Source organism: Somniosus microcephalus, chromosome 8 (genome assembly GCF_052327205.1).
Source record: "Somniosus microcephalus isolate GS21.2 chromosome 8, FLI_Smic_1.0, whole genome shotgun sequence".
NCBI lineage: Eukaryota > Metazoa > Chordata > Chondrichthyes > Squaliformes > Somniosidae > Somniosus > Somniosus microcephalus.
The window spans coordinates 139369585-139391499 of NC_140994.1; positions in this window are offsets into that span (position 1 = coordinate 139369585).

Genomic DNA, 21915 nt, shown 5'->3' on the forward strand with positions numbered 1-21915 from the left:
TTTGAAGATGCAATATGTGTTTTGGGACCACAAAAGAAAATCAAGAGTTCAGGCAGAATCAGTGAACCTGCCCTTGTTATTAAACCTGTGTAAATAACTGTGTTCAATGACAGGGGAACTTGGTGTAACTACATAACATGGGTTTGGGTTCCATACATCATTAGTAATCTATGTGTAAATTATGCCTATTAATAGTAAGGGGTATAACTAATATAGTGTGAATAAATTGGATGCATAACAGTATGTCTGCCAAGCGAAAAAGATCTACATTTATATAGTGCCTTTCACGACCTCAGGACATCCCAAAACACTTTACAACCAATGAAGAACTTTTGGAGTGTAGTCACTGTTGTAATGTAGGAAACGCGGCAACCAATTGGCACAGAGCAAGGTCCCACAAACAGCAATGTAATAATGACCAGATAATCTGTTTTAGTGATATTGGTTGAGGGATATATATTGGCCAGGACAAGAGGATTAGGGGAATTGGTCTGGAGGCAATGAATCAGCTGCTGAATGTACAAATTTGCTGCCTATATCACTGGCCTCAGTAATAGTCCGCTAATGTCCCCTACTAGTCAGTGCCTATGAGACCTGTGACCTTTCTGGTCTGTATGACTCAGTACCACGAAATTTAAAATAGCAGCTCTCCTTGTCCAATCCATGCCTACTTTAAGTAACAGTAATCCCATTAATCTGAATTAACACTCTAGAATTGTCCTACTACATAGAAACATAGAAGACAGGAGTAGGCCATTCGGCCCCTCGAGCCTGCTCCACCATTCAATGCGATCATGGCTGATCATCCAAGTTCAGTACCCTGTCCCTGCTTTCTCCACATATCCCTTGATCCCTTTAGCCTTAAGAAATATATCCAACTCCTTCTTGAATATATTTAATGAATTGGCCTCTACTGCCTTCTGTGGTAGAGAATTCCACAGGTTCACCACTCTCTGGGTGAAGAAATTCCTCCTCATCCCTGTCCTAAATGGCTTACCCCTTATCGTTAGACTGTGACGCCTGGTTCTGGACACCCCGACCATCGGGAACATCCTTCCTGCATCTAGTCTGTCCAGTCCTGTTAGAATTTTATAAGTTTCAATGAGATCCCCACTCATTCTTCTAAACTCCAGCGAGTACAAGCCCAATCGACCCAATCTCTCCTCATACGTCATTCCTGCCATCGCAGGTATCAGCCTGGTGAATCTTCGCTGCACTCCTTCCATGGCAAAAACACCCTTCCTCAGCTAAGGCGACCAAAACTGCACACAATACTCAAGATGTGGTCTCACCAAGGCCCTGTACAACTGCAGCAAGACATCCTTGTTCCTGTACTCAAACCCTCTCGCTACGAAGGCCAACATACCAATTGCCTTCTTAACCGCCTGCTGCACCTGCATGCTTACCTTCAGCAACTGGTGCACAAGGACGCCAGGTTTCGTTGCACTTCCCCTTCTCCCAATCTATTGCCATTCAGATAATAATCTGCCTTCTTGTTTTTGACACCAAAATGGATAACCTTGCATTTATCCACGTTATATTGCATCTGCCATGCTTCTGCCCAATCACCCAACCTGTCCAAATCATACTGGAGTTTCTCGTCATCTTCCTCACAGCACACACGCCCACCAAGCTTTGTGTCGTCTGCAAACTTGGAGATATTACATCTAGTTCCCTCGTCCAGATCATTAATATATATTGTGAATAGCTGGGGTCCAAGGACCGATCCCTGCGGTACCCCACTAGTCACTGCCTGCCACTCAGAAAAAGAGCCATTTATTCCACCTCTTTGCTTTCTGTCTGCCAACCAGTTCTCTATCCAAGCCAATACCTTGCCCCCAATCCCATGTGCCTTAACATTACATGCTAATCTCTTATGCAGGACCTTATCGAAAGCCTTCCGAAAGTCCAAATACACCATATCCACTGGTTCTCCCTTATCTATTTTACCAGTTACATCCTCAAAAATTCCAGTAGATTAGTCAAGCATGATTTACCTTTTGTAAATCCATGTTGACTTTGTCCGATCTGGTCACTGTTTTCCAAGTACTCTGCTATTACATCTTTTAGAATGGACTCTAGCATTTTCCCCACTACCGATGTCTGTAATTCCCCGTTTTCTCTCTACCACCTTTTTTGAACAGTGGGGTATCATTAGCTACCCGCCAATCCATGGGTACTGTTCCAGAGTCTATCGAATTTTAGAAGATGACCAGCAATGCATCTACTATTTCTAGGGCCACTTCCTTAAGTACCCTATGATGTAGATTATCAGGCCCTGGGAATTTAAGGGGATCACTTTACTTGCCATGGACTCTGACCGACCACTGAGCTACTTCCACAGTTCCCATCAGTGTATTTAATACTATTGTCACATCTTAAGCACTCTGTCAACATGTCTTCATCCAAGCTACGATCTAGTTCAATTTAATTTACCTCTGGAGGCAGTCGACATGTGATGGAGTTACATTTACTGCGCCTAATAAAAATGAACACTAAGCAGCTTGTAGTTTAGTTATAAAATCAGGTTGACCTGTATAAACTCCTGTGAACCTGAGCATGTTGCTGTCATGTCTTCATTTCGTAAGGGCTTTCATTCCCTACAAACCTTGGCAAATGATTAAAAACAGAATCAGTCCGTGTCCCAATGCCTTTATGCAATCATTATGATCCCTTATGATGGAATCGTAGAATATTACAGCACAGAATGGGGGTCGTTTTGCTTATTTGCAACACGGGCGAATGAGATAGACTGGCTGGACCAGCAGGTCTTTTCCTGTCTGTCTTTTTTGTATATTTGTAGAAACAAGCCATTCAGCCCGTCAAGTCCACAAAGGTGTTTTTCTCCACATGAGCTACCTAGTCTAATCCCACTCTCCTGCACACTCCCCATACCCTTAGCAATGGATTTCAAGCAACGATCTAACTTGCTTTTATAAGAATGTATTGACTCTGCTTCATCAACAGTTTGTGGCAGAGAAATCCACATTCCAACCACTATCTGTAATGAATTTCTGTGTGACCGCTCATTCTTCTTGTAATTGTCTTAAATTATTACCATCTTGTCAATCAATGGAAATAGTCTTTCATTATTCACCTTATTATAATCCTTCACAATCCTGAAGACCTTTGTCAGTTATAGTCAAATAGGCAACAGAAATTTTTGGAAACACTCAGCAAGTCAGGCAGCACTTTGCCAGTTCTGACAAAGGGTCATCGACCTGAAATGTTAACTCTGTTTCTCTCTCCTCGATGCTGCCTGACTTGCTGAGTGTTTCCAGCATTTTCTGTTGTTATTTCAGGTTTCCAGATCCGCAGTATTTTGCTATTGTAATAGTCAAATAGGCCTTAGCTTCTCAACTATCTCTTCATAATTGTAATCTCTCATCGCTATTAACATCCCAGGAGATCTACACTGCACCTTTTCCATTGCTTTTTCTTCTTTCCTATAATGGGGTGCCTAAAACTGTTCACAGTACAGCACAATACAAACTGTACATAATACAATTCAGTAGTTCCTCTTTCTTCTCTCTTTGCTTTTTACGTACTTCTCTCCTTGTTGTCTCCTTGTAGAGCCAATTTCTGCTATAATCAAGTGGTTGCTCACTTTCATCTTCTGCCCTCCCCCAGTTTTCTCATCTCCTCTTTCAACTGTTAGCCCATCACATCATAGGGCTGGACCTGTCCTCACCTTTTATCCACAAAGCACACTTTCCAGCCGAAGTCACTAGATAGCTTTGCTGATTTTCTTTTTCCCTTCCATAGTCCACAGGTACTTAGGCCAATTGTCGTGACCCTATCATTAATACTAGCGAGTGTAAACTTGAGTATAGCACTGCAACCTTCCTGGTCTCTGGGCTCAGCACCACAAAAGGCAGCGCATTTATAAACTGAGCCATTGAGAGCACTGTGCACTATAAGCCTTCTTCTCTCCTCACTGCTCTGTCTCTCCTTCAAGCACTGTTTATTAAAGAGAAGGGAATGCGACAGGGAGTGCACTCCAGGGCCCAGAAATTTCTGGATCCCATCTCTGCCGACAGAAATGCAGCAGAGCAGGATCACTATGCGTTGGCAGGGAAGGGTACAGATCCCATCCATGAACATTCTTGACAGACTTTGCCACTTCTCTCCTGTATTGTGTGTGCGAGAGAGAGTAAAAAAGATAGACTGACTAAAAGAATAGAATGAGAAACTCACTAGGCAGAAAGAGGGAATAGAGAATCAGGATAGGGATTTGGAAGACAGAAATATAGAAACATAGAAACATAGAAGATAGGAGCAGGAGTAGGCCATTTGGCCCCTCTAGCTTGCTCCGCCATTCAATGCGATCATGGCTGATCATCCAAATTCAGTACCCTGTCCCTGCTTTCTCCCCATATCCCTTGATCCCTTTAGCCTTAAGAAATATATCCAACTCCTTCTTGAATATATTTAATGAATTGGCCTCTACTGCCTTCTGTGGTAGAGAATTCCACAGGTTCACCACTCTCTGGGTGAAGAAATTCCTCCTCATCTCTGTCCTAAATGGCTTACCCCTTATCCTTAGACTGTGACCCCTTGTTCTGGACTCCCCGACCATCGGGAAGATCCTTCCTGCATCTAGTCTGCCCAGTCCTGTCAGAATTTTATAACTTTCAATGAGATCCCCTCTCATTCTTCTAAATTCCAGTGAGTATAAGCCCAATCGACCCAATCTCTCCTCATATGTCATTCCTGCCATCCCAGGTATCAGTCTGGTGAATCTTCGCTGAACTCCCTCCATGGCAAGAACATCCTTCCTCAGATAAGATGACCAAAACTGCACACAATACTCAAGATGTGGTCTCACCAAGGCCTGTACAACTGCAGCAAGACATCCTTGTTCCTGTACTCAAACCCTCTCGCTAAGAAGGCCAACATACCATTTGCCTTCTTAACCGCCTGCTGCACCTGCATGCTTACCTTCAGCAACTGGTGCACAAGGACACCCAGATCTCGTTGCACTTCCCCTTTTCCCAATCTATTGCCATTCAGATAATAATCTGCCTTCCTGTTTTTGACACCAAAGTGGATAACCTCGCATTTATCCACGTTATATTGCATCTGCCATGCTTCTGCCCAATCACCCAACCTGTCCAAATCATCCTGGAGTTTCTCGGCATCCTCCTCACAGCACACACACCCACCCAGCTTTGTGTCGTCTGCAAACTTGGAGATATTACATCTAGTTCCCTTGTCTAGATCATTAATATATATTGTGAATAGCTGGGGTCCAAGGACCAATCCCTGCGGTACACAATAGTCATTGCCTGCCATTCGGAAAAAAGACCCGTTTATTCCAACTCTTTGCTTTCTGTCTGCCAACCAGTTCTCTATCCAAGTCAATACCTTACCCCCAATCCCATGTGCCTTAACTTTACACGCTAATCTCTTATGCGGGACCTTATTGAAAACCTTTTGAAAGTCCAAATACACCACATCCACTGGTTCTCCCTTTTTTTACCAATTACATCCTCAAAAAATTCCAGTAGATTAGTCAAGCACAATTTACCTTTTGTAAATCCATGTTGACTTTGTCCGATCCTGTCACTGTTTTCCAATGTTCTGCTATTACATCTTTTATAATGGACTCTAGCATTTTCCCCACTACCAATGTCAGGCTTACCGGTCTGTAATTCCCCGTTTTCTCTCTACCACCTTTTTTGAATAGTGGGGTAACATTAGCTACCCTCCAATCCATGGGTACTGTTCCAGATTCCATCGAATGTTGGAAGATGATCAGCAATGGATCTACTATTTCTAGGGCCACTTCCTTAAGTACCCTAGGATGTAGATTATCAGGCCCTGGGGATTTATCGGCCTTCAATCCCATCAATTTCCCTAACACCATTTCCCTACAAATACTGATTTCTTTCAGTTCCTCCCTTTCATCAGACCCTATGCTCCCTGACATCTCTGGGAGGTTATTTCTGTCCTCCTTTGTGAAGACAGGACCAAAATATGTATTTAATTGGTCCTCCATTTCTTTGTTCCCATTATAAATTCCCCTGATTCTGACTGCAAGGGACCTACGCTTGACTTCACCAATCTTTTTCTCTTCACATATCTATAAAAGCTTTTACAGTCAGTTTTTATGTTCCCTACAAGCTTACTAATAAAGAAATGGAGAAAAGGAGAAGAGGAAAGAAAGATTGGAGAGAGAGAGACAGGCCAGTGGGGGCCAGAAAGAAGAAGAATGGAAAAGAGAGGGATTAGGGAGAGAGAAGGAAACTGGAGGAGAGAAGGGATTAAAATGGTGAGGGATTTGCTACCTTCTAAGCTGGGCAGTGTCAGTTCCTGCATTCTAGTCATTATTTGGTTCTGGATTCGAAGCAGCTTTTCACCCCAGAGAATTCAATTCACAGCATACAGGAGATAGGTCTCAATACCATCTTAAAAAAACTTTAATATTTATATGTTGTATGGAGCACTGCCTGAGAGCACTTTCATCAGCTTGGATCTAATGTTTGAAACACTGTTAGAGGCAGCTTGTGTTGGGTAAAGATTGATGAGTGATCCTGGTTAACAATAAGCCCACCTGGGTCAGGTACTGAATGCAGCAGCACAGGCAGTCTGCATGTTTTTAGTTATTTGTCTTCCACTGAAAACAAATTAGCGCTTTGGAATAACAACCTGCTTGACAACTCAAGATGCTCCAGATTAACTGCAGTTGTGCCATATGGTAAGATGAGCCAAGCATATTGGCTGCAGAAGTTGCTCCACACCTTGCAGGTAATGCGGAGTTGCATACATTGAGCTGTATGCCATCCATACTGCTGGTTTCACAATGTCAGGCAGCCAAAGGAATTGGAGCAGATTACTGTGAATGACAAAGGATTCATCATGACAAAATAGGAGTGCAGCAACTATGGTTATGTAAGCAAAGTCTGACCTGTGTGCTACTCATTTGTTTGCTTCACACTCTCCCTCTCTCTGCTTCCCTTTCACTCTTTCTCTCTCTCTCAAATTGATCTTCCTAGTTCTGTCTGATTAGTTCCTTTTGGCCAGATCTCTCTATTCCCCTCCACCGTGGTTGAAAGGGCCCTCGACTGTGTCCGTTATTTCCCGCACTTCTGTTCTCACTCCTTCAGCTCCCTCCCAGAACCACAATAGGGTTCCCCTTGTCCTCACCTTCCACCCCACCAGCCTTTACATTCAACGGATCATCCTCCATGATCCCAATTCCAAACACATCTTCCCCTCCCCTTTCAGCATTCCAAAGGGACATTTCCCTCCATGGCACCCTGGTCCATTCCTTTAACACCCCCAACAGCCTTCCCACAGCACCTTCCCATGCAAGTGTAGGAGATGTAACACCTGCCTTTTTACCTCCTCCCTTCCAACTGTCCAGGGCCCCAAACACTCCTTCCAGGTGAAACAGCGATTTACTTGTACTTTTTTCAAATTAGTATACTGTATTCGCTGCTCACGATGTGGTCTCCTCTACATTGGAGAGACCAAACACAGATTGGGTGACCACTTTGCAAAACACCTCCGTTCAGTCTGCAAGTGTGGCCCCGAGCTTCCGTTCGCCTGTCATTTTAATTTTCTGGCCCATTCCCTAGAGTGGGACTTGAACCCACAGACCTTCTGACTCAGAAGTGAGTCTACTACCCACTGAGCCATAGCTGACACTTATTTCCAGCATTTTCTGTTTAATTTCTCTCTATTCTTTATTTTTTCTCTTACCTTTTGGCATTTCTTGCTGTCTCCACCCTGTCGTGAAGAATCCTTTCTCATTCACCTTACTCAGTCAGTTCCCAAACCTTCAGCTGCTTGACACTGTGAGACTGACGCTGCTGGATATTTTTATGAATCTTGCTGAAGATATTTTACTGTTTCAGATATGACTAGCAAAGAAGAATTTAATTGAAATGTGTACGTGCTGAGAAAATTAAAGCAAAAAATTAACTGGAACAACAAAACTCAAGTAGTTTATTAATATTACCTCAGTTCTGCAATCTTCCTGAACCCACTTGAGCTTCTGGAACTGTATATAACATAAGAGGTGACGTTCTTGGGAAGAAAATTAAAGCCTGTTTAGCAAATTCCTCTCCTTTCCCTCAGCTACTGGCCTGTGTCATGGCAGATAATGATAAATGAGAGACTTCAGTGATTGAATCATGTGACTTGATCTGAAATATTATTATACCACATGAGCTAAACTGGAGTGATAACAGGTATGAAGCGTTATTACAGAATAGCACAACTTGTTCTATATTAGAGAGAGAGAGAGAAACATATTTTATTTTTCAGCCCTTGAAGGAGAAAGTGTTATTTTTGGCTGTGGTGGATGCATTGGATGTTAAAAAGAGCTGTTTGCACTTCTCCCAAGGACCCTTCTCTTAAATTCTGAAAGTGTCAACCAACAAGGTACAATGATGCAAAAAAAATCACAGCAAAAAAAGTCTCATTAGTATATAGCAACAGAAATTACTTACTAGTAAGTCAACAAATAAAGAAATCTGATGAAAGACAAAGCTTGCGACCTTATTCCCCCTCCCGCCCACCCCATGAGATTTCCTTGTGAACAAATTATAGTGTTTGGGGACCCCAGTTTGATAATCAGTGCCCCCGTTCTCTGTAATGTACGCCTGTTAAACTGCTGAAAATGTTCACATATTTTATCATCTTCCCTGTGGTGCCTTTCTGGATTACACGGATTCACAGAGACCGTTTAAGCAGAGTCTCTCTTCTCCTGATATCTGTTTTTGCAACAAATGGCCAAGTCGCTGATCATCAGCCAACTTCATCCCAAACAAGCCCCCGAGAAGAGATCTGCACCCGAGGTAGGTTTCAGTTAAATACTCCGAGACTATCAATAAAAAACTATGAATATAGATTGTCTTAGAGTTGTTAGGAGACAAGGTATTATCCATAAATTACCATATATATTCTTTCCAGTAAAGGTCATCATATTCTTGGTACAGGATTGTCATCATGACAAAAATGGTGCACTAGTCTTCTCTCCCATAACACTTTACCAAACGCTCATTCAAAAACTGGCTAACTTGAAGATTTTGGGGAGCACGTTGAATTTCTTTGGGGGGAGGAACAGGGGATCTTTGTAGATCTGATCGTTAACTTGAGCTTCCCCCATTTTCTTACCTGTCTATACACAGGACGGTAATGATGCCCACTGTAGTGAACTGGTTGGTGACATCCATGACCGTTACCGTCTTGCACATGAATTGTCCGAAGACCCATTGCCTGTCCCTGACCAGTTGATGAATAGTGAAGGGCATCCCCAATAGAAACAGCAAGTCGGCGATGGCCAGGCTGAGCACGTAGATGTCTGACACCCCTTTGGTTTTGCACGCCAGTAGTGTGTAGATGACCAGGCTGTTTGCCCCGACCCCGACGATGCACATGATCCCATACACCGAGGGCAAAATGTGCATCATCGTGGTATCATCCAAAAGCTCCCCGGCAGCAATATCCAAGGAGATATTCGGCACGCCCAAGCCTTCAGAAGTGTTCAGCCGCCAGCTTCCTCCAGCGGTTCGGTTCGATCTATCCATGTCCAGGGACGGAGCCCAGGAGCTGGACGGGGTCCTGATTCCAACCAGCACAAGCGCTATGAAAGCTGCTTAATCAATGAGTTGAGCTTGTCAGTGGCAGGGAAAAAGTAATTTCAAAAGTCAGTTTCAAAAGCTAATGTCAGTTTCGTTGTTTTGTTCAAACATTGAAAATGGTGCATCCTTGTCTCACATTTGTCATTTTCTGCTCCTCAGGCATTGTAAGTAATCTCAGAGTCTCGGTGAAGTCTCCTTCACTAAAGACTTGAGTGAAATGAGTTCCTTAAGTCGCTGCCGGTTGTTTTATATTCTCCTGTGTAAACCAGGGCTGCTGATCGAACCATAAGATGTACCTTATCATGCCAATAAAGCGATTTGTATTGTATTGTATTGTATTGAGAGAATGAGGCTGGTGAAAGACCGGCTCCCGTTTGTGAAGTGTATGCTGTATTTCTGCAGTAAGATACTTGAAGCATGAGTCTGAGCTTCCTTTGCAACTACTGTAATACTAAAAGAGTCCCTCACAACCTCAACGCAGAAAGCGTGACCGAAAAGGGAGGTGTTTGAAGCGGGATAGTGGATTTGGACGGCTTGAATTTACCAGGCGTGTTTCTCAGAGGCTCGGACTAAATTCTTCTCTGTGCTTTTTTTAATGGAAAGCTCTCATCCATACAGGGAAGAGGGGAATTTAGTGCGAGTACTTTGAATGTTGCTCTAACATTCACCTACAGTAATATCTTTAGATCTTATGTCGTTTTTGACAAAGCCCAGGAAAATATACAAAGCTACAATTGAACCTTTTTTTTTGGTGGGGGGGGGGAGCTTGCATTTGTATAGCACCTGTCACCTCCTCAGGACGTCCCAAAGCCTTTACAACCAATGAAGTACCCTTGAAGTGTAGTCACTGTTGTAATGTAGGAAATGGGGCAGCCAATTTGCACACAGCAAGGTCCCACAAACAGCAATGAGATAATGACCAGATAATCTGTTTTAGTGATGTTGATTTGAGGGATAAATATTCGGTCAGGAGATCTCTCCTGCTCTACTTCGAATAGTGTCAAGGATCTTTTACATCCACGAGCTTGGTTTAATGTCTCTTCCAAAGATGGCACCTCCAACCTAGATTGGTGTATCAGCCTAGATTATGTGCTCAAGTCCCTGGACTGGACTTTGAACCCATGAACTTCGGACTCAGAGGCGAGAGTGCTATCAACTGAGCCAAGGCTGACATAGATCTATCAGGAACTGCAAGCATTCAGGGGCAAATATTTTACTCTGACAACCGTTGCTGCATGCCAACGCACAACATAGTGGAATCTTTACCCCCACATTCTTCTGAAGCCCTCTTAGGATGATTCTAAAGGCCTTTAAGATCATTGTGAAGCCATGAATTTTGTGGAAAACTGAGGGAGTGCTGCTTTGTTGGAGCTGCTGTCTTTCAGATGAGACATTAAACAGTTTACTCAAGTGGACATTAAAGATCCTATGGCACTATTCAAAGACCAACAGGAGGTTCTCCTTCAACCAAAACTACGAACAACAGGATATCTGGTCGCTTATTTAATTTACTCTTTGTTAGGCCTTGCTGTGCCAAATTGGCTGCTATGTTTGACAACAATGACTACACTTTAAAATGTAATTTATTGGCCATGAAGCGCTTTGGGCCACCCTGAAGATGTGAAAGGTGCTAGCTTTTTCTTTCCTTACAATTTGAAGCAAATTGTTTAAGCTCTTCTCTACCGTCCTAATGTGAGCTTTTGTTGTTTGGACTTGGATAATCAGGGTGTATTCTTATGGGGAATCGAGTACACACTCCATATTGGAGAAACAGAAACTTGACCTGTGCGGATTTCTCAGTAGTTCAGTTTGGAGACTCTCAAACATACTGATGGGTGCCTGTGCATTTCAAGGCAACAAAATTATCTCTCTTCTTGCTCTTTTTGTGTTTTCTCCTTCTCTCCTCTTGCTGTAGTTTGGCTCTTTTTCTTCCCCTACATACTTTCTCTTTCATCTTCTGTTCTTTCTCTCTCCACTCTTCTGTTCTATGTTGCTTTTTCTCTACTTCGTTTTCATTCAGTTGCTCTGTCCATATTTCTTAAGGCTAAAGGGATCAAGGGATATGGGGAGAAAGCAGGGACAGGGTGGCGTAAGAAAACTACTAAGCACTTGGTCTGAGTATAAAACAAGACTTTAATCAACTGTTTCACAACCATGAGCTCTAGTTACATCACTAGTTCCTGGTTACAAAAACGTCCTGAGCAAGCTGGGCCCACGCCCAAGTATTTATACTTTCCCTGGATGGTGCCACCAGCTGGCCGCCCAGTGTTATCTCATGAGTCATTTCTACATGAATGGTAAGATTCATGACACAGGGTACTGAATTTGGATGATCAGCCATGATCTCATTAAATGGCAGAACAGGCTCGAGGGGCCGAATGGCCTACTCCTGCTCCTATCTTCTATGTTTCTATGTTTCTATGTCCTTTTGTTTTCTCTCCTGTCTCTCCACACCTTTTGTTCTTTCTCTTCCTGTCTCCACTGTTATGTTTCTGGGGTTTTACACCAGCTGGTCATTTTGTTCAGCGTCACCAACCAAATAAGCAGGCCTCGTGTCCTTTATAAATCAGAGCATGCTTTAATCCAGCCAGTATCTAGGTAAACGCAGTGAGGTCCAAGATCAAACAAAGAGTTCTTGCCACTGTACTCTGGTGTGCTGGAATATATCAAATGTTGCTACATGATCTCCATGTGTTTGGTAAGCAGAAAATATACATGCTATGAGTTCAGGCTTCAAACCATTAGATATATTTACTGAGCATTAAACAAATGAACAGTACTCAGTACAAACAGTGTATTTACAGTCATTACAAATTACTAGTGTCTTCAAAATGTCAAAGCAACAAAGGTGCTTCTCCTCTGCTAACATCTAACATTAAATCAACCCTTGAAACACATTTCCTTTACCTCTCACATAGAATCATAGAAGTTTACGGCACAGAAGGAAACCATTTGGCCCATCGTGTCTGTGCCAGCTTTCTGTTATCATGGAGTCCTCTGCCTCACCCTGGAGCCAAGATTGCTCCAGGCCATCACCTGACTTCATGAACTACCACCCAAGATATAAGTTCAAATTCCTTTGAAGATATCCCAGAACAATGGACATTAAAACTGTGGCCCTGAAATTCGGTGGGGGTGCTACTGATCTCCCACCGTAGCTCTAGCAAGAAACTGGCAGAACTCCCAGGGAAATGGCACAAACAGCCATTATCAACCATTTACAGCATTTCTCTAAAAGTTCCACCAGTGTCCTGCCAGAGTCATGATAGGAGGCAAGTAAAACTCCCACGCAATGCCTCATTGTTACATTTAAGTGGTCAGACATTCATAGGATTCAAAACAGTATTTGCATACACATGTACAGCAGACATGTAAAACACGCGCTACAAACAGCCCCATAGGATGCTTGTAATTAAATAGAATGATCTGTTCCTAACACTTTGAATATCATATAAGGCCCCATCAAAGGACAAAGGCAATCCACCTATATCAATATCTTTGGTATGCCAGATTGTAATTTACCCACTCCTGTGTTCTCTCTCTCTCTTCACCTTGTATTAATTCTGTCTCTCATCATGTATTCTCTCAATACACCTTTTTTTCTTTCTTAATCTCTACCCTCAAACTTCAATTCTATCATAGTCGCCTTGTGCATTCTCTCCTCCAAGGCAACAGAAATTCTCTCCAGTAGGCAGTCAGAGTCATTTCAGAATTGTTACACTGAAGGGATATTTACTAGTCCTAGCCTCTTTAGGGCTATCCGGGATCAGGCGTATTTCTCAGAAGTTCACTTTCAACTAAAGTTTGAGGTAGCTGAATCCTAAAGATGTTTAATTGGGTCTAAAGGTCCGGACTATCTCTCCCTAAAGGAAAGGAACAGTCCGAGAATGTTACCGTCCTCCAGATAGCACTTTTAATAAGTTTAGCTATACTGTAATGTTCCAGATATTATGAGGGTCCCGAAAACTCCCTCAGAATTCTGCAACTCCTCACCAAAGAGTGTACAGAGATTGAATTCACAAGTTTTTGATACAGAAGTCTTATGTGAGACAATTCTAAAAATAGATAGATTTATTAAAGAACCGCCATGCAATTTACAGTTGGTGAATCAGTCAATCTCAACTTTAACAGATCTAAAAAGAGAAAAAATTCTATCTTTTTAACAGGGAATCTTTCTTTTAAATCTTAACTTCGCTACAGTATTACAGTTCTTAAAGTTCTTATACAGGATATCCATCAATATCAAATACCATTGATCCCCGAGATACAAAGGGGTCGATATTCATAAAGCTGTCGGAAAGGAGGCAGGACTACAACTTTCGGGTTTTAGTCCCACCTACATCGACATTCGGCCAATCCACGTGATTTTCCCTTGATTGACCTTGTTAAGCCCGCCCAGTGGGCTCAGCAGGCCAATTAAGGGCCACCCAGCAACCGGTGATGTCACAGACTGAAATTTCATCTGTCAAGAGGTCTTGACAGATGAAATATCAGTGTTTCACAGCTTTTTGAAGCTGTCAAACACTGACAGTCTGACTTCTAACCTGAGTCCTTCTACACAGACTCAGTTAGAAGTCTCACCGGCAATGAAAGCTGAAGGCTGTCACTTTTGACAGCTCACAGCCATTTTGCTTTCAGTGCCGGCTGAGTGATGGACTCCCGAAACCTAGAGGAAGAAAGGCTGTTAAGGTAAGTACTGGTAATTTAAACTTCTTTACACACTTTAGACACACCAACCACACTTACCTTTGCACTCATGTACCCATCACTCACCTGAACACCGACATCACGACCCCTCCAAGTCCTTCAACCCGGTGGCCCACCTGCTCTAACCTGGCGTGGTTTGGAGCCATCGGGAATCCCACACGACACCCCTCAAAATAGGGATTAGGCTAAAAACTGCCTGTTAACTACCTGTTAACAGGCAGTTAATTGGCACTAATCCCTTCCTGCCTCGGGTCGGCGGGTCCCACTGAAACTTACGTGGAGGCGGGTTTTGGGCGGGATGGTGTCAGGACCCCTGAAATTGGGATTTCCCCCCCCCCACATGCCTGAAACCCCGCCTGATGGCTCCAGGAAAACCGACCCCAAAGAGTGGTAGACTACAGAGCTGCCTCTGAAGCCAAGAATTGCTTTGCCCGATTAAATTTGAGAGTTCAATATTTATACCCTTTTCCAGTGGTATTTCCTTTAAGGTTTTCTGCTGATGCAAGCTAATTATCCCTAGTCATCTTTCTGCCGACCTCTGCAATTCTTACTGCCACATCAGCCAGAATCATGTCTCATCTCTAGGTGTTCTAAGTTTACCATATAAAAACAGTGTGACAGCAGGTGTTCCTTATTTTATGTCATTTTTACGAGGGCAGATAATCCTTATCTTATGTGCTTCTTTACGAAGTGTAAATTAGAACGCCTTATCCAGGGTGAACCATTGTTTCATTCCCAAAAGTTCAGCTTGTCAGAGCCATTCACCTTCTGTTTCAATAAGGTTATTTATTCAGGGTCAACAACTGTCTTATCTCAATAGCCAGAATGCTTTCATAGCTATTTCATAGTTAGGTTTCTACATTTCCAAACCCAGTTTGTCATGTTGTAATAAGGCCAGAATTCTTTCATAAGATAGTGTATTTTTCTGAATAGGTTATATGGCTTATTCCTTCACAACACCACTAGCATAGCTATAAACTCCTATTCAAATAATATATAGAGATTCTTATGATCAGAAACATGATACAAACATAGACATAGAAACATAGAAGATAGGAGCAGGAGTAGGCCATTCGGCTCCTCGAGCCTGCTCTGCTATTCAATGCGATCATGGCTGATCATCCAAATTCAGTACCCTGTCCCTGCTGTCTCCCCATATCCCTTGATCCCCTTAGCCTTAAGAAAGATATCTAACTCCTTCTTGAATATATTTAATGAACTGGCCTCAACTGTCATCTGTGGGAGAGAATTCCATAGGTTCACCACTCTCTGGATGAAGAAATTCCTCCTCATCTCAGTCCTAAATGGCTTACCCCTTATCTTTAGAGTGTTTTTTCTACCACCTTTTTTAAATAGTGGGGTTACATTAGCTAGCCTCCGATCCATGGGAACTGTTCCAGAGTCTATAGAATTTTGGAAGATGACCAGCAATGCATCTATTATTTCTAGGGCCACTTCCTTAAGTACCCTAGGATGTAGATTATCAGGCCCTGGGGATTTATCAGCCTTCAATCCCATCAATTTCCCTAACACCATTTCCCTACAAACACTGATTTCATTCAGTTCCTCCCTCTCATTAGACCCTATGTTCCCCAACATCTCTGGGAGTTTATTTGTGCCCTCCTTTGTGAAGACAGAACTAAAGTATGTATTTAATTGGTCTGGCATGTCTTTGTTCCCCATTATAAATTCCCCTGATTCTGACTGCAAGGGACCTATGCTTGACTTTACCAATTTTTTTCTCTTCACATATCTATAGAAGCTTTTACAGTCAGTTTTTATGTTCCCTGCAAGCTTACTCTCATAATCTATTTTCCCCCTCTTAATTAATCCCTTTCTCCTCCTTTGCTAAATCCTAAAATGCTCCCAATCCTCAGGTTTGCTGCTTTTTCTGGCCAATTTATATGTCCTCTCCTTGGATCTTATGCTATCCCTAATTTCCCTTGTTAGCCATGGTTGAGTCACCTTTTTTGTTTTATTTTTATGCCAAACAGGAATGAACAAATTCTGTAGTTCTTCCATGTGATCTTTAAATGATTGCCATTGCCTATTCACCATCAACCCTTTAAGTAACTTTCCCCAATCCATCCTAGCCAACTCGCGCCTCATACCATCATAGTTTCCTTTATTTAAATTCAGTACCCAAGTCTCTGAATCAATTACTTCACTCTCCATCTTAATGAAGAATTGTATCATTTAATAATCGCTCCTCCCCAAGGGGCCTCGCGCAACAATATTGCTAATTAATCCTTTCTCATTGCATAATACCCAGTCCAAGATGGCCTGATCTCTAGTTGGTTCCTCGACATATTGGTCCAGGAAACCATCCCGTATGCACTCTAGGAATTCCTCTTCCACAGTATTGTTGCTAATTTGGTTAGACCAATCTATATGTAGATTAAAGTCACCCATGATGAATCCTTCATATTTGTCAGTATTAAAGTTTCTTTTCTGTCTGTCTGCTTAATTGCTTAACTGATCTAAATCCTTCTGTAAATCTTTAACTACATTCTCTGGAGTAGAAGTTGGTTTGCATTGTGCCCATATTTTGTGCAATTTAGAAGTGGGAGGGCCTGCACCCAATATGCACAGGTGTTGGTACCAGTGCTAAATTCGTGGGGCCCATTTTTTAGGCACCCAAACAGTTGTTCAGATCTTGAATAAGTTAATGAGGGGCCTACCACTTGTGGAAGGTTCCCTTTATAAAATTAGTTATCGATACCTGCCCCGCTCAGGTAAGTTAATTTTTTAAAACCTGTTTCTGTGGAGCTAGGTGGAGCAGGAGTGCTCCCCTGACGCCACAGGCATCGCGATTGCCCCCTCTTCCATTCCCCCCCCCCCGAGATAGCACTCCAAAGCCCCCTCCTGGAACCTACCTGTGGGCTGCTGCCAGCGAGCTAGGTGGCGCTAAATTGTTGCTTCTCATTGGGCGAACTGCCTGTGGAGATGCGACCAGTGCCAGCAGCTCGCCCCCGAGCTTACAGATGGGGCCCGAGTACCAATTTCTAGCGATTCTTGGGCCTCTTGGTTTGGCGTGCAAATAACAAGCCCAGATTAATTTCTACTGTTCTGTCTCTATTGCTCTCCCTTTTTCCTGTCATTTGTCGTCTGACAAGCTTGCAATTGGTTTCAGCATCGAATTTTGTATGTAGATTAAAGCTACAGGAGTCCAATAATGATCAAGGTCATGATAGTTTCAGCTGTCACACTGACAATGTGCTGTGCTATCTTTAATGCATGTAAATTCAAAACAGGGCCTCATACGTAGTCCTTTCAGCAATGCCACCATCAAAACTGCAACTGCAAATTGTTATGTGGGTGGTTTGTTTAGTGATAGCTTGTGGGTGATAGTCATGCAGTGCTTTTGCGTTGGGATGAACATGTGACAAGCTCTTTGAAGTTGTGCAAAGGATGCTTCACTGTAGGATTTCTTTAGCACTTAGCCAATCTATCCCTACTGATGATGGAAGAATATAGTAGATAAAGGAGCACACCGCTTCTAAGATTAAGATGCTTTGCTCAATCATGTGACAGGTTCTGATGCAGTTAACTCTGGTACGTTAATTTCACTTTTCTGTTTCTTTTAGCACTGTGTGATTTAAACTACCTCTGCTACACGTATTTGTCTTCCAACATCTTAAAACATGCTCAGTTCTTAAATGGTCCTTCTGTGTCTTTTCTTCAAGCAATACAATTCCTTCACCTCAGACATACTGTTAGGCTTCATTCAGTCCCACTGACTCACATCTTACTCTTCTTTCTCCCACTCCCAGACTTTTATTTCCCAGGCTTGTAGCCACAAACCATGTTATTTTTAGAGCAACAATCACAATCCCAACTCATTAATCGGAGGGCGGTCAATCGTCACAGGTGATATGTCAAGGAAGAGAAAACTCCAAAAGATCTTCCTGACACCTATAGATAATCAAGCAAAAATCTGCAGGACATCAGTCTGTAGGGGTTCGCAAAATCTCCTCAGCCCCCGAAGATCGGGAAATATTAATCCACATCGTGGATGAAGACTTTGTGTGATTTTAAATTGTCTCTGGGTTGGACAATGTTTTAAAACATACCCAGAACCGCAAAAGGGCTGCGTTAAAAAGCTCGTAGGCTAGGCAGTGCTTGGACACTGGAATCAAAGAACTTTGTGAAAATCGCACAATTTAAGATTGTACATTTTATTAAAGGATATACTCTTGAGTTTTGAACGGTTTAAATTGCCCAGGGCTAAAAATGGCCGTCCTACCGCATGGCCAAGGACAAAGGACTTGGAAGCAGCTCGTGTGTGTCTGTGAAAAGGGGAGGATCAAAGATGGCTGACTAAACTGCCAATCAAAGGCAGTTCGGGAGTTCCCTCCCTGCAGAGGAAATCGATGTTTGTTTACAGAAACTGCTACTTTGTGTACACAAAGGATTATCCACTTCAGACTGTGGTTTCAGTGACCACAAGACAATGGGTTTCTGTTTACACTCCTCCCAAGCTGTTTAAACTGCAGTCTTACATTCAAGGCTCAGCACAGACATTTGAAAAGAGACACTTAAAATGAGAAAAGGAACAGTTTAAAATTGAATGGGTTTGAATCACCCATTACTGGACAATGGGGACAGTTGGATCCCTTTTGTTTTAGCCCAGAAACCTCCGGATCTGGGCGGGAACATTTCGGCCCCAAAATTGGGGTATAAGAGATAGCTTCTCAGAGGCATCTCTCTCTCTCTGGCTTGCCTCCATGTGCCCTCTACAGCATGGAGTCTGTCTGAAGAAGTAAAACACCAGCAGTTTAATTTTAAAACACTGGGGTGTTTCTTTACTTCAGGGCAGTGACGATCTCATGGGGCACGGAGCTGGCATTGCAGTGGTGAGCATATATTTTTCTGGCCTTCCACAAGGCAACTTAGGATAGGCTTAGTGGTGGGAGTAAAGTGGGGATTCCGTTAGAATTGTATTTTAGTCGATTTCCCTCATTGTGTCCATTTTTCCTCCCCTATTTAAGCAATTTTACCATGATCATGTGGTGTAGTTTCTTAGTTTTAATAAAATTTGACTTTCTTGCATCCAGACCATTTGTCCATTTTAATGTATAATTAACTAGCTGGGGGGGGCCGGCGTTGCCAAGGCTTTTTTGTAAAACGGCAGTTTACAGGGCCGTGCGGTTTATGGCCGGCTGCTGCCACTCCCTCGCTCTGTGTCTCAGGCCAAGCGGTTGTGAGGCCCGGCCCGAGTGACCCCAACTCACCTCCCGCTCTGACGGGCCGGGAGCGGGATAGTGTGCCGGAGCCGCACTGTGGGGGTTTGTTGTGCTGGTGCTGTCACTGTCGTTATTTTAAAAATGGCAGTGACGTTTCGGGAGGCTGCAGGATTAGGCCCGCCCAAACATGGAATGATACGCCCCCTGTGATGGAAGAGAGAGAGAGAGACTGGAGGGAGAAGAGAGAGAGAGAGAGAGGGAAGGAGAGAGAGGGAAGGAGAGAGAGAGAGAGAGAGGGAAGGAGAGAGAGACAGAGCGAGAGAGGGAAGGAGAGAGAGACAGAGAGAGAGAGAGGGAAGGAGAGAGAGAGAGAGGGAAGGAGAGAGAGACAGAGACAGAGAGGGAAGGAGAGAGAGAGACTGGGGGAGAGAGAGAGAGACGGGGAGAGAGAAAGAGTAGAGAGACTGGGGGAGAGAGGGAGAGAGAGAGCGACGGGGAGATAGAGAGAGAGAGAGAGAGACTGGGGTGATAGAGAGAGAGACTGAGGGGGGAGAGAGAGAGAGCGAGACAGGGAGAGAGAGAGAGGGAGAGACTGGGGGAGAGAGAGAGAGACTGGGGAGATAGAGAGAGAGAGACTGAGGGGGGAGAGAGGGTGACTGAGGGGGAGAGAGAGAGACTGGGGAGAGAGAGAGAGAGAGACGGGGAGAGAGAGAGAGAGTAGAGAGACTGGGGAGAGAGAGAGGAGAGAGAATGGGGAGAGAGAGAGAGAATAGGGAGATAGAGAGAGAGAGAGAGACTGGGAGAGAGAGAGAGAGACTGGAGAGAGAAACGGGGGAGAGAGAGTGAGAGACTGGGGGAGAGAGAGAGAGAGAGATGGGGAAGGGAGAGAGAGACTGGGGGGGAGAGAGAGAGACCGGGGGGGGGGGGGGTGGGGGGGAGAGAGAGAGAGACTGAGTGGAGAGAGAGAGAGATGGGGAGAGAGAGAGAGAGACTGGGGGGAGAGAGAGACTGGGGGGAGAGAGAGACTGGAGGAGAGAGAGAGAGACTGTGGGGAGAGAGAGAGACTGGGGGAGAGAGACAGACTGGGGGAGAGAGAGAGAGACTGGGGAGAGAGAGAGAGACTGGGAGAGAGAGAGACTGGGGGGAGAGAGAGAGCGACTGAGGGGGAGAGAGAGAGACTGGGGGAGAGAGAGAGACGGGAGAGATGAGAGAGAGAGAGAGACTGGGGATATAGAGAGAGAGAGACTGAGGGGGGAGAGAGAGAGCGACTCAGTGGGAGAGAGAGAGACTGGGGGAGAGAGAGAGACGGGAGAGAGAGAGAGTGGAGAGACTGGGGGGAGAGAGAGGAGGAGAGACTGGGAGAGAGAGAGAGAGACTGGGGGAGAGAGAGGAGATAGACTGGGGAGAGAGAGAGACTGGGGAGAGAGAGAGAGAGACGGGGAGAGAGAGAGAGAGACTGGGGAGAGGGACGGGGGAGAGAGAGACAGAGACTGGGGGAGAGAGAGAGAGACGGGGGAAGGGAGAGAAAGACTGGGGAGGGAGAGAGATAGAGAGACTGGGAGACAGAGAGAGAGAGATAGAGAGACGGGGAGCGAGAGAGAGATGGGGGAGAGAGAGAGAGACTGGAGGAGGAGAGACTGGAGGAGAGAGGCGGAGAGAGAGGAGAGACTGGGAGAGAGGGACTGGAGGAGGGAGAGTCTGGAGGAGAGAGAGAGACTGGGAGACTGGGGGAGAGAGAGAGACTTGGGAGATAGAGAGAGAGAGAGAGAGGGGGGGAGAGAGAGCGCGACTGGGGGGGAAGAGACGAGAGCGACTGGGGGAAAGAGAGAGAGCGACTGGGGGGAAGAGAGAGAGCGACTGGGGGGGAAGAGAGAGAGCGACTGGGGGGGAAGAGAGAGAGTGACTGTGGGGGGAGAGAGAGAGAGCGACTGGGGGGGAAGAGAGAGAGCGACTGGGGGGGAAGAGAGAGAGCGGACTGGGGGGGAAGAGAGAGAGCGACTAGGGGGGAAGAGAGAGAGCGACTGGGGGGAAGAGAGAGAGCGACTGGGGGAAGAGAGAGAGTGACTGGGGGGAAGAGAGAGAGCGACTGGGGGGGAAGAGAGAGAGCGACGGGGGGAAGAGAGAGAGCGGACTGGGGGAAGAGAGAGAGCGACTGGGGGGGAAGAGATGAGAGCGACTGGGGAAGAGAGAGAGCGACTGGAGGGGGAGAGAGTGAGCGAGTGGGGGGGAGAGAGAGTGCGAGTGGGGGGAGAGAGAGAGCGAGGTGGGGGGGAGAGAGAGAGCGAGTGGGGATAGGAGAGAGAGCGAGTGGGGGAGAGAGAGAGAGCGAGTGGGGGAAGAGAGAGAGCGAGTGGGGAGGAGAGAGAGCGAGCGAAGTGGGGGGGGAGAGCGAGAGAGCGGAGTGGGGGGGAGAGCGAGAGCGAGTGGGG